This window comes from Natator depressus, chromosome 13 (assembly GCF_965152275.1).
Source record: "Natator depressus isolate rNatDep1 chromosome 13, rNatDep2.hap1, whole genome shotgun sequence".
In the NCBI taxonomy this organism is placed as follows: Eukaryota; Metazoa; Chordata; order Testudines; family Cheloniidae; genus Natator; species Natator depressus.
In genome coordinates, this window is record NC_134246.1 from 18,138,054 (window position 1) to 18,150,448 (window position 12,395).

General features: G+C 42.3%; 1 protein-coding gene across 3 annotated transcripts in view; it reads left to right on the forward strand.

Annotated features, from left to right (window-relative positions):
- The first annotated feature begins 10,515 nt into the window (after nucleotides 1–10,515).
- The window catches only part of SULF2 (sulfatase 2), a 238,580-nt gene continuing 236,700 nt past the window's right edge, over nucleotides 10,516–12,395 (forward strand). For 2 of the 3 annotated variants that reach the window (XM_074970048.1, XM_074970047.1), the window contains exon 1: nucleotides 10,934–11,090. The gene's annotated coding sequence lies outside the window, so the exon portion shown is untranslated. Of the gene's footprint in view, nucleotides 10,773–10,933; nucleotides 11,091–12,395 lie in introns of those variants that run through there. The other variant, XM_074970050.1, reaches the window with a different exon arrangement.

Here is a 12,395-nt window from a genome sequence, read left to right on the forward strand (position 1 = left end):
TCCAGACACTGTCTACGAAGAGTAATACGTTACATTTAGTTTTATTTTAAAAATTTACAATATAAAAATAACCAGATCTGTATGTTATCACAAACAAATCCCATGACTCAACAATGCTGTAACTCTCTGGTTCTCCCTTACTCTTCCTCATTCTTTTTTGTTATTGCTGTTATTGTTATCATACATTGCTGTCTTTTGTCTTATTTTAGGGACCAATCCTGAATATGTGGACTCCAGTACAAGCAATGGGAGCTCCTGTCTGAAAGGACGCTCAGCACACTGAATGATGGCCCCTTGTATTGTAATTTCCATCTGGTAAGGACTGTAATTTTCTGTTTGTCTGTAAAGCCCTACATGCTGCTATAGCACTAAGGAGATAAATACGCATTATTACAAATCATTAACTGCTTTAGGTTCTGCCAGGTTGTGTTGGCTACATAGGAAGAACATAAGAGTTATTTTTAAAGGTAAAAAGCAAAATTTTAGCCAAGCTATGCTCCCTATGGGTGCTGTGTTAGTGCAGAGAATGTGCGGAACTAACTCTCGCTGTGTAACTTTTGGAGGATGGCAGAATACTATTAAATAGACTATGCAGTATGTTTATGACTATAATATTTTAAAAAGGATCCCATGTAGTAAATAATGATTGAGGAAGTAGCTGAACTGGGAAATACAGCAGAAATTTGTAAGTTTGCAGGATGTGCTAGACAAAGTGACATTTACCTGCTTCAGACCCAGATTTTGCTCTGGGAAACTTCCACCTATTTCAGTGGGATTTTGCTTGGGTGAGGAATGAGTTAAAACTGAACAATGTCCGAGGCATTTAGCCCACAATGCAGTTTCTTTCATAACAACCATATAATGGAAACCTCCGGGTGGTTTCTCATTTGCAGCTCCTTCTTTCTAGAAGCAGCACTGCTAAGCCTCTTCTCCCCTTCCCCCCACATTTGTAGACTTGTCTCCCTGCCAATACAACATTAAAACAATGCTTTAAAATTCATATGGTTAAGGCCTATAGCATGTGATGTCACTGCAGTGGGAGCAGAATTCTTTTATTATCATCTCTTTAAACGAGAAGAAAGCTATTAAAATCTTTGATCATTTTCTGATTCTGCACATCAACATGCCATGCAGCAAGAAGAGCCCAGCATGGGATTGTACACTTACATTCTGCCTAAAGAAGAACGTACACAAAAGAGGGCATGTTATTATGGTGTCTCATTTGTGCCAGATATTTGTTTTACACTTGGGAATCTGACTTATATCCAAAGCTGGCTTGACATAAACCCAACACTTGCCCATACTTTTAAAAGACATGTTTATATGGAGACATATTCATTAACATAAGAACTGTTAACAATATTTGCATTTATACTATATATCTATCTATATCTATCTATCTATCTAAAGGCCTTAAAATCCATACCAGAGTATCCATCTGTTTTTAACTTCTGGCCCCTACCAAACAAAAAACAATTTAAATACCCCCCAGCCTAGGAGATTCAAAGTTTGGATCCCTATATACAGTAGAGATGTGCCTAAGATACACAGTTCAGGTATGTATCCTGATTTTAAGCCCACACATGTTGTGGATGGGTGATTTTTTTACTTGGGTTTTTGGATTGCTAGGGGCCAGCAGCTAAACACAGATGTGATCCTAGTTTGCATTTCAAGCCCCTTAAATCTCAGGGGGTGTCTGGATTTAGGGTTTTGGTTTAGGCTCACTGTTAACAAATGCACCTGAAGTATGTAAGCAGGATATACCTTGGTAACACAGAAGGCATAATCTTATTTATTCTTGTTTAAATGTTTAAACTCAGTTTGAGTTAGGGCAGCTAAAAACAGGAGCTTACTGATGGTGGGCAGGGAGTTTGGCATTAAACACAAATTGCCCTCTTTATGCTGATGACTCCAGGTTCTATCCAAACCTAAACCTTCTATCTAAAATTTGGTCTGTCTCTGTCATGTCCTTCTGAATGTCTAGCCATCAGCTCAAGCCCAACATGGCTAAAACAGATTTCCTAATCTCTCACATACCCCAAGCCCTTCCTGCTACCTCCATTCTTGATTTCTGTGGACACTACCACCATTTTGTCAGTCACTCTGGCCTGTAATCTGAGTGTCATCCTTGACTGTGGCATCCCTCCAGGTCCTCAGATCCAGGCTATATCTAAATCTTGCAAATTCTTTCTGCATAACTTCTCTAACATATGACCTTTCTTATCCAGACACACAGCTAGAACTCTTGTCCAAGCTCTCATCATCTTGTACCTCAGTTACTGCAGCATCCTTCTCTCTGGCCTTGACAAATGCAATCTTGCCCCACTTATATTCTTTCAGAATGCTGCTACAAAGATAATGTGCATAGTCCATCGCTTTGACCACGTCATCCCTCTTTGCATCAATCCACAGGCTAACCCTTCTCTATCACATCAAACATAAGCTGTTTATATTTACTTCCAAGGTCCTTCACAGTCAATCCCCACCCTGCCTATCATCTCTCATTCTCTGACAAGTTGTCGACTCCTGCCTCCGATTAGCCTATAATACCAGCCTCTGTTGCCCACTTCTTAAATATTCAAACAAGCACCTTCATGCTTTCTCCCATGCTTCCCCTGACAGTTGGATGGTGCTCCCCTTAAAGATTCAAAAAACTTCCAGTCCCTCCTTAAAACACTCCTTTTCAGTGATGCCTACAAAAATACTTGACAACCATTAGGCTGCTACTGTGCTGAGACCACTGTCTATCATGCTGGTCAGTATTGTCTCATTGTTTCCTTGGGCTCCCCCATCTGTCTGTCTCTAACCTCTTGTCTTAGACTGTAAGCTCTTTGGGGCAGGGACTGTCTCTTTGTTCCTGTGTTTGTATAGCCCCTGGCACAATGAGGTCCTGGTTTATAACTAGAGTGTCTAGTAATACAATAAATAATAATAAAAGATGAGGAATATGTCGTTTACTTTAGTACATTTGCAGATTGCATTCTATTGGTGAATATATCAGGTGTAACTGTAATGGCATCAGAGTTGTGGCAGAAGACTTATAGGTAAAATGAGAAAGTTTCCCTATCGAAGACCCAATCCTGCATGCCCTCTGAGCACAAAAATCCCACTGAAGTCTGCATATTGAATACTGCAAGATTGGTGCCACTGTGGAAATAGCCAAATAGTGGGCAAGATACATGAATTTGTAACATACAGATATACTCCGTGCATATCCAATAAATGCTGTACATACACATATGTATATATAGCAGGTGAATTAGAGTAATTTCACAATTACTGCATGAGACCGCAGTAAGTCTTGTGATATGGTTTGACAAGACTATTTCAGTCACCTTGTGCAAAAGGAAGTCATCAATCATGAGATCTTAAGATTTTGTGGCAAATTTCAAGGTATTATTTGACCTTTCTCATAAAAACCACAATTGAAGCATGTCACTCCTGCATGCACATTGTGTATGTGCACAGGGATATGATCTATTGGTACTATCATAACTTTGTGACTCTGGTGAAATTACAGAACATCATTAGAATGAAGGAGACAGTGCTGAGTGTTTTTTCGGTCTTTAGGGGTTCATTTATGCTGTAATAAATTCCATATTGCCATCTGAAAGGTGGAATCTAAACACTGTAATACAGTAATATTGAAGTATTTGTTTTGCTTCCTCTTTTCCTTGGCTGAAATGCCAGCAAGGGAGTATTTTTCTGCTTGGCAGGCAGCCAGCAGTTTCCCAGTAAATAATATGAACCCTGTCCTGCAGACTAAAGCTGTACATCACTTCAGAAAACGTTCAGGCCCCTGGAGAGCTCAAGGAACCCTGGCTTACAAAGTGTGTCTGGAGAAGATTCTTTTTCCAGCAACTTGCCACATTTTAAAACTGTGTAAGGTTTGCTTTCCTCACCTCTTTCTTTCCTCACTCAAAAAATGACTCCTTATGCGCCTCATCCTTACTAATCATTGTGATCTTTTCCCTCCTCTTCCAGTGTGAAGACAGAAAAAGATTGGCCACTAAGACCCAGAAAAAGAACCCTCAGTAGCTGCATCCCAGCAAGGCTGGGCCAAATCTAACCCCCATCCACATTCACGTTGGTACCTGTCTCTTGTGGTGACAGGTGCCAACTTAGTAGCTGCAGGCAGCCTGCCTACCCACCTGCTCAGTCAGTCTCAGACAGTGACATCGGCAGGGATTGGTTGCAGTTGATGTAGTTATTTTGGATTTCGGTAATTGTGGTGTCATGAGTAGACTCCTAACATATCTGAGAAAGTCTTGTGAGATCATTCAGGCCATTCCTCTGCAAAGGCAGGGTAGAGTCCTTCAGCAGAGGGTATACGAGTACTAAATTGATATCAGAGCAACACACTAAAGGTAAGGACATGAAAGCAATTGATTCTAAACCTCTATCCCTTACAAGATGAAATATATATATATATTGATATCAAGGCTGACAATCCAAATGGCTACTTACATACATATGTGGATGCCCTGGGCAGGAAAAGGGAACTCCTACACCATGAAGGTCACAGTTACGTGTGACTTATGCTGGCTTCTGTTTGAAAACTGACAAAAGAAGCTTCAAGTTTAAGATGGACAGAAGTGGACAGATCCTGTCTGCTTCTGCACAGGTGCAAAAGTGGGGAGGGGAAGAGGAGTGGTGTATGTGCAGGGGGCAGCAAGAAGAAGCCTGGTGCTTGTGCTCTTGTTTGCAAGCTGTAGGGGAGCAATAATTTTGGCCAGATAGGCAATACACCTCAAAGAGAGTTGGGCTTATTGAGGTAGATAATCAGGCTGATATTCACCTCTGGCACCTCCAAAAAGATTTAAGAGCCACTCCTAAGTCTATTCTCTGCAATTTCCCAGGCAAAATGCTTCCAGCAGCTGCTGCTTCAGTGTTGCACCTCTCCACACATTCCCAACCCACAGCATAGCTCAGACTTTAAAAGCCACAAAAGAGCCCAACTGTTTAGTGAAAGGATTGCATGCTTGCATGGACTTGAACACAGAATAGATTAATTAATCAATGTTTGCAAAGCCCTTTGAAACTGAAAAGTGCTGTAGGAGTTACAGATTGTTATTACTGAACACTTCCCAGTTAGCACTGAAGTTACAATGCCTTTCCCCATACATGTTCCCAAGAACTAGATGGGAAACATGAGGCTGCAGTTGCTGACAATCACAATCATCAAAGGATATGTGAGGGCAGAAAGTGTCCTATAGCTGTCTGTACAAGGAAAGACTTATCTTGAAGTCAAGTTGGCAACTGTCTTATCCTCCAAGGTCTGTAGACAGCTGCTTCCTCATGTACTTGTAACATGTTGTTGTTTTTTTCAGCTCGCATACAGTTACCAGTTGCCAGAAAGTGATGTGGCCCTATGGGGGGAACACAACAGTTCACTTATCTACTGGCACTTTCAGCAGTTAGCACTGTCCATCAAGCATTTTTGCCTTCTCAAGGGACCCAAATGGCAGGACCCAAATGGCATCCCATGTTGTTTCCATTCTGCTTTCTCTGAGAATGAATTTGCTTCCTTAAGTAAACTTACTACACTAGCTAAATCTAGGGTCTTGCAACACACCAAACACCTTCACTTTCTTTAACAGCCATTACTAGTGTGAAAGGAAACTTTGTTTCCCACAGTTTACAAAAGGCATTAGGTTTCCATAAATCTGCCTTATCGTCACAACAGAAGCATAGTTCTCTTAGAACTGGGGTGTTTTTCTGATGATCAGTTTACTAGGTTTTGCATTTGTTCTTCTCTCTCTATTTTATACAGAAAAGCCTGAGCTGCAATAGTCATACATCTTCTTCCCTCACAAAAAAGTCTGGAAATGTTCAGATCTGGTGTTTTAGGTTGGCTCAACCTAAAAAAAGCCAGCTGTAAAATTCAGAACTGAATCCAAGTTTAGATTCCAAAATGCCCCCAAATTTGGTGAGGCATTTGGATCTGGGTTTTTGGTTTGGGTTCACTGCTAATACCCAGTTTCTGTAACTTGATAGTATATGTTTATTGGTCAAGGCAGTTGGCAGGTACAATCATATGTGAAGACTTTAGAAAAACATTTGATTGATATAGCTGATGCATATCAATAATTGTCTTCAAATTTACAGAGAAGTCATCAGTATCTTTCTTTGCATTTCTGTGAACTGTGTATGAACTTGAGATGGGGGAACTTGTACAATGACTACATAAAACACACACACGAATCCCTGTTGCTGCTACTGACTTTCAAATGCCCGCTAAAAATAAAATTCCAAATGCTTAGATTTTGTGTGTGAATGTGTGTGTGAATGGCAAGAGGTGTTCTTTTCCTAATGACTGGGTCCTGCAGAACATCTGCCGCACATGGAAACAGCACCAAAATAACACTTGCTTGAATAGTTTTCTTTGGAGATTTCAGACTCTGTTCTCTATAAGATGCTATTAATTAGGCACAGAACTCTTTTGAATGAACAAAATATAAAGCTTTTCATCGATACATTGCTCTTTACTCTGAATACCGGGGAGGACTGTTTATTCTTGCTGCACAGTCTTTGGTCTCATGAACTGTAATTGCTTACAGCTTTACCTCTGTGCTTACTGATAATGCATTGCTTGACCAATTAGTGAAATCAGCTCATTCTTCACTCTAAGAGACTTTCAGATAGGATCTTAGATGTGTCTTTGAAGATTTTGAGATGTTTGTTAAGAACGAGGATCATGTTTAACATCCCTTTTAACTCTCTGTATGATGGCTTAATCAGAGCTTTTAAATAATATTGCTTGTCAAGTGTTTGCTGCCCACAATGAATCAGGAGATAATTAATATCAATTATGATTAACAATGATTAGTAATGTATGAAGAGATTATTTACTAGTGCATATGTCTAAATATATTAACAAGATTATTAATAATACTTTGCACTTATATGCACTTTTTCATTCAAATACTTCTATTTCCAGTTTCACAGATAGGAAACTGATGCACAGACAGGTTAAGTAACTTACCCAAGGTCACAGCAGTCTAACAGAAGAGATTGGCCACTGCATCAAAGAGCTCTAGTTTTACTCTGCCTGGCATGGTGATGTTGTGGGTTCTCCATGCCTGGACTGCATTAATACAATATGTGATACTGATGAATTATGCAGGGACAAAGTTCATATTTCTTCATGCCACATGTTTTCAATCCTTAAAACTAAAGAGCTGTAGAAACCTAAGTAAATGATCATGGGGAAAGAACGTACACCGAAAACAAGCTAAGAAACTAACTTTGCAACAAGCATTTTACTTGCTTGGTGTATGGCTTTTTAGAGAAAAAGTTTAAGACATTAAGCAAAAAGCTTAATGGAACAGTAGATTTGTGGGTAAAACAGTGGATTGGGACTCTACATATCTACTACAGACTTCCTGTGTATGACTTTCGGCAAGTCATATCTCATACTGTCTGTATCTCAGTGCCCAGTCTTCTGCTTGTATGTTGTATCCTTTTCTTCCCTCCTTTGTCTGTCTTGTCTATTTAGAATGCAAACAGTTCAGGATGGTGAGTATTTCTTACCGTGTGCGTATCAGCACTTAGCCCAATGGGGCTCTGACATAGTAGTAATAGTAAAAGCTTTAGAGTGGTAAGACAGACTATGGCACTACATCGGCGCAGCTGCACCACTGTAGCGCATCTGGTGAAGACGCACTATGCCAGTGGGAGAGCATCTCCCATCGACATAGTGCCAGTGTGGATAGTGCTTAAGTTGATGTAACTTGCATTTCTCAGGGGGATGTCTCTTTCATACCCCTGAGCCACATAAGTTACATCAACTTAAGCGGTAATGTAGACCAGCCCCATGTCTCACAAGATAAGAAGAGGTTAGGTAAGAGAGGTATATGGGAATAATGAACAATTGGGAGTAGGCTTGCAAACTGCATGGAAGACATTGATATTTTGTAATTTTACTAACATAATACAAAGCCAATTTCTGTTCTCAACTGCCAAAAAATCAACAGGAATTTGCCATGCATATCTGAGGACAGAATTTCGTCATTCGGAGTCTCACCAAATAAACGCAATCTATTTAGTGTCTCTCAAAATCACAAAGGTATTAATAAACTTCTAAATCTAACGTCTGCTGAGACCTTAAGAACATAAGAATGGCCATACTGGATCAGACCAAAAGATCTATCTTGCCCAGTATTCTGTATTCTCACAGTGGCCAATGCCAGATGCTTCAGAAAAAATGAACAGAACAGGTAATCAATTGACCTTCTATAGCAGTGGTTTTCAATCTGTGGTCCGTGGAACCCTGGGAGTCTGCAGACTAAGATCTCCAAAGGGATCCACACCTCCATTCAAGTTTTTCAGGAGTCTGCAAATGAAAAGAGGTTGAAAACCACTGTTTTATAGCAATGTTTCAGCCCTCAGTAGGTAACAGGTACATGCCACTTTGAGAAAGTGCCTGCCGACCAGTAATAAAATATTATGCCTATTACTATAAACATTTCTGCAGTAGAGTGAGGATTGAGTAAACCATTTGGCTTAGTTTCAGTCATGATACTTTTTCTGCTAAACAGGACTGAAACCTGTTGGTCTTCTAGACAGAGTGCAGGCAAGAGCTGGGATAATGTGGGTGTCAGTGAGAGTGAACCAGCTTTAAGATGTAGACTGGTGTCACTAGTACAGGAATCCAAAAAAGCATTTTTAAAAAAAAGAAGGGGGGACATTTTTGTACCCGATTTGGATCTCACTTGTTCTGGTTGTAAAATTTAAAACCAGAGTCAAAGTCAATTAAGTTGCTCTGGATTTCCACTGCTATAAGTGAGATCAGAATCTGGTCCTTTGTTTTTAAACATTGCACCCAGGACTCAATATCTTTTGGTAGTTGTGTAACATTTATAATATATATTTATTTGTTTTGCTTAATTCCACAACAGGCATCACAAGGAAATACAAGCCTGTTTTATTATTTTTAAATTGTTTAAAGCTGCAAAGAATTTGCATAATTCTCTTGACCGTTCTTTTGTAAATAACTGAACCTAGTACTGTGTAAAGGGCAAAATTCACTGCCCAGATCCCATGGGTTCTGTGTGGAGAAGCAGATGGAATGTAGGGAATGGCATGAAAAAAATCAAAAGAAGTAAAGCCCCCCAAACTGGGGCAGGCCCCTTAAAGTAAAACTTACTTAAAGACAAAATTTTAAAAGATCCATTTTTCTTTGTGTATGTTTTCTTCTTCTCCCAGTCCTCATACAGTTAATTTCTGTAAGGAGCATGCATAAAACAAATGAGAAGCCAAAGAGGAACTAACAAGGGAGAGGGCTTACCTACACACTTGATATCTGAACCTGCCACTGCACTGATCAAGACAAAAACCCAAAATGAGGGACTCTACATAAATTATGCAGACAGCTTTTTTTTAAATGGAGGATTTGTCTTCTAAAAAGTAAAACTTTCTCTGGACTCACTTTCATGATTCAGCATCTCTCCGATAAAATTAATTTGCAATTAGGGAAGGTAGTAAATATGGACTGACTGGACCTTTGCTCAAAACTTTTGAGGTTAAAAAATGCAGAAACCCTTAATACTGTGTGAAAGGTACTCTTGAAGCAATTTTACCAGTACTGCAGAACCCTGAGATTTTGGGAGCATCCTCTCCACATGAAATTTCCAGCACCAAAGAAGTCTAGTTATGTTTGGATAAACTTTTGCTGTGTGCTTATTCAAACCTAGGGTAAATCTCTGCTCACTCTAATACCAGGTGTTGGTCTTTGACACATGATATGGGGCCCCATGGTTTTTCGGGGGTAGGGAATTTAATTAGTTCAGGGCCTGGTTCTTGTTCTCTCTGGAGTAGAGGGGGTGAGGCACAAGATACAATTCTTGTTTAGTCCCTTTCCCCCTCCCTGCCCTACACAAGGCTAAACTCTAGACTAGCATAACAAGTGATCACAGGAGGCAGTGCAATTAGGCCAGCTGACACTAGTGAGGACTATGATTTCGCTGGCCATTCCTTCAGCTGATTGCAGTTACTAGGTGCATATTAGCACAGGCTTCCTTGTCCTTTTAATTGCCCTTCCACCTGCTAGGCTTCTTCTTCAGTCCCCTATGTATGTGCATGTTCAGAAAAGTTCCTACCCCACAGCATCCCTGGGGATCGGGGGGGGGGGGGAGAGGAGAAAGAAGGGTGATAGATGGGAGGGGGAAGTAGACACCAAGTAGGGTAGGAAAACAGGGTGTAATGGGGGGGCAGAGTGGAACTCGGGCGTAATGGGGGGATGGGAGTGGAAGCGGAGCAGCTGAGGGAAGAGAGGTCTGGGATAATGAATAGGGGAGGAAAAGCCGGCGACAATGGGGGGAAACGGGGGGTCCTAATTCTACAGCCCCGCCCATGCCCTTTCCCCGCTGCTGCAGGCCGGCCGGGCGCTAGGCTGGGGGGCCGGGGGCGGGGATGTGGCCTCAGCACCCCGGGCGGGGAGGCGCCGCCAGGGCAGCGCTTGGAGGAGGCGCCTTGCAACAGATGGGTAAAGCCGGCTCCTCATTGAGTCCCGCATTGGCCGGCGGCGGCAGCGGCCGAGCGAGGCGCGTGGGAGTCCCTCGCGGGGAGAGAAGGAGGCGAGCGCGGCAGCTGTGTGGTCCTGCAGGCAGGCAGCGGCGCGGACCACCCCCAAGCCCCTGCTCGGGGAGGTGAGGAGGCTGCCTGCCCCCAAGGTCTGGGGGAAGCTGGAGGTTGCTGTTCGCTGCCCTTGCTGCTGCCGTGTCCCTGAGCCGCTCGGGGCCATCGCTGGCTGTCTCTCCTCCCCCGGTGCAGTAAGTAACCTCTTCGCCTGCGGCATTGGGGCTGCAGGGGTGGGAGCGGGGTGAAGAAGTTGACGGGTCTTTCCGCGTCTGGGGACCCGGCTCTTAAACGGCTGCATTTGCCTTCTGCGTGCACTGGAGGCAGAAGAGTCAGGGCGGCTGATTCCTGTGTCCAGCGCTTAGCTGCTTCTGCCGGCGTGACCTGCAAAAACGGGGGAGCAGCAGAGCCCAGTGCCCACTCAGGACCCAAACCAGTGCAGTTCCTTAGGCTGCAAGAGGGTCCCCGTCAAAAGGACGCTGTCCTCTGATTGTGAAGTATCGGTGCCTGTTGTAAGTAATTATTCGCCGTTCTCCTCCTCCAGCGTGCTTAACAGAAAGGGAGGGAGGTTTCTCACATGGGGAAACTGAGATGCAGTGAAGGGACTCACCCAAGGTCACACAGCAAACCCCGGGGCTTGAGCTGGATTAGGTAGAGTAATGTGGGCTGTATTGAAAACTTTGATTCCCAGTTCTGTGCTCTAACTGTTAAACCACACTGTGAGATGACTGCTGGAAGAATACATTTTTGTGAAGTAGTTTTCTTAAGCATTGTGTATAGGCATGAAACCATGGACAGAGTGCAATGCCAGCTCTGTGGCTCATCTCCTCCAGGTTTGCTCTTTTTAGTGTCTGGTGGTAAGTATTAGGCTCCATGAACAGGGACACAAGCCACTGAAGAAAGAACCAATGTTTTTCTTTCTTACTCACTATCACCAGGCATTTTAGTGCCTCTTACACTGAATGTTTTTCCCCCAAACATTTTAAAATACCCTAGAATTTAATACAACCAGGAATTCAAAGGCCATTACAAATGACAATAGTTTCCTGTTGTTCATAGCTCCCTGGCCATTTGCACAGTAATTCAGACAAGCCTAAACTACAATTCCTTAATCCTGAATCTAGCTATTTTATGTCCTCAAGCTGCCAATTTCTGATCTCCTCAGTTAGCATTTACTCTTGGTATGTAACCTCGTCCTTGGCTTCAGTTTGGTCCCTTGTCACATGGAAGCAAAGCTGAGCCCTACTGACGCTTGGAAGAGTGGTGTCTCCTTTTGTTGAAACTTGCTGTCATGGGCACTCAGGCCAATTTGTGATTCTAATGTCCAGGCTAATGTGGTTACCTGCCAGAGCCCAAGTTAAAGATGCTATGGCTCAGTTGATGATGCTGGATGCTTCAGAGATAGGAGGAAAAAACAACACAAGACAACTGCAAAGGCTTTTAACATGAGGGAGAAAATATTCCTTTCGGATCTTCAAAGGTGGTGATGCGACACACTGGAGCATCAGATTCACTTGCCTTTTTAGCAGTCTTAGCTTGCATAATGACCACTACTGCAAATCTCATTCTTGTCCTTAACAGAATCGAGCCATTACCCTTTATTTCATGTTGTGGGATAAAAAGCATCTAATAAGATTTCATTATATTCATTATTTTGTATACCTCAAAGTTTCCTCTGACTCCGCCCTTATTCAGGCTAAATAATCCTAGTCTACACTATATAAGAACCCCTACCCCCCCAAACTTCTAACTGGCCTTTCCCTTTATCTAGTAGTAATTTATTTTCCTGTCACAGTAGATAGTTAAAAGATGGCTTG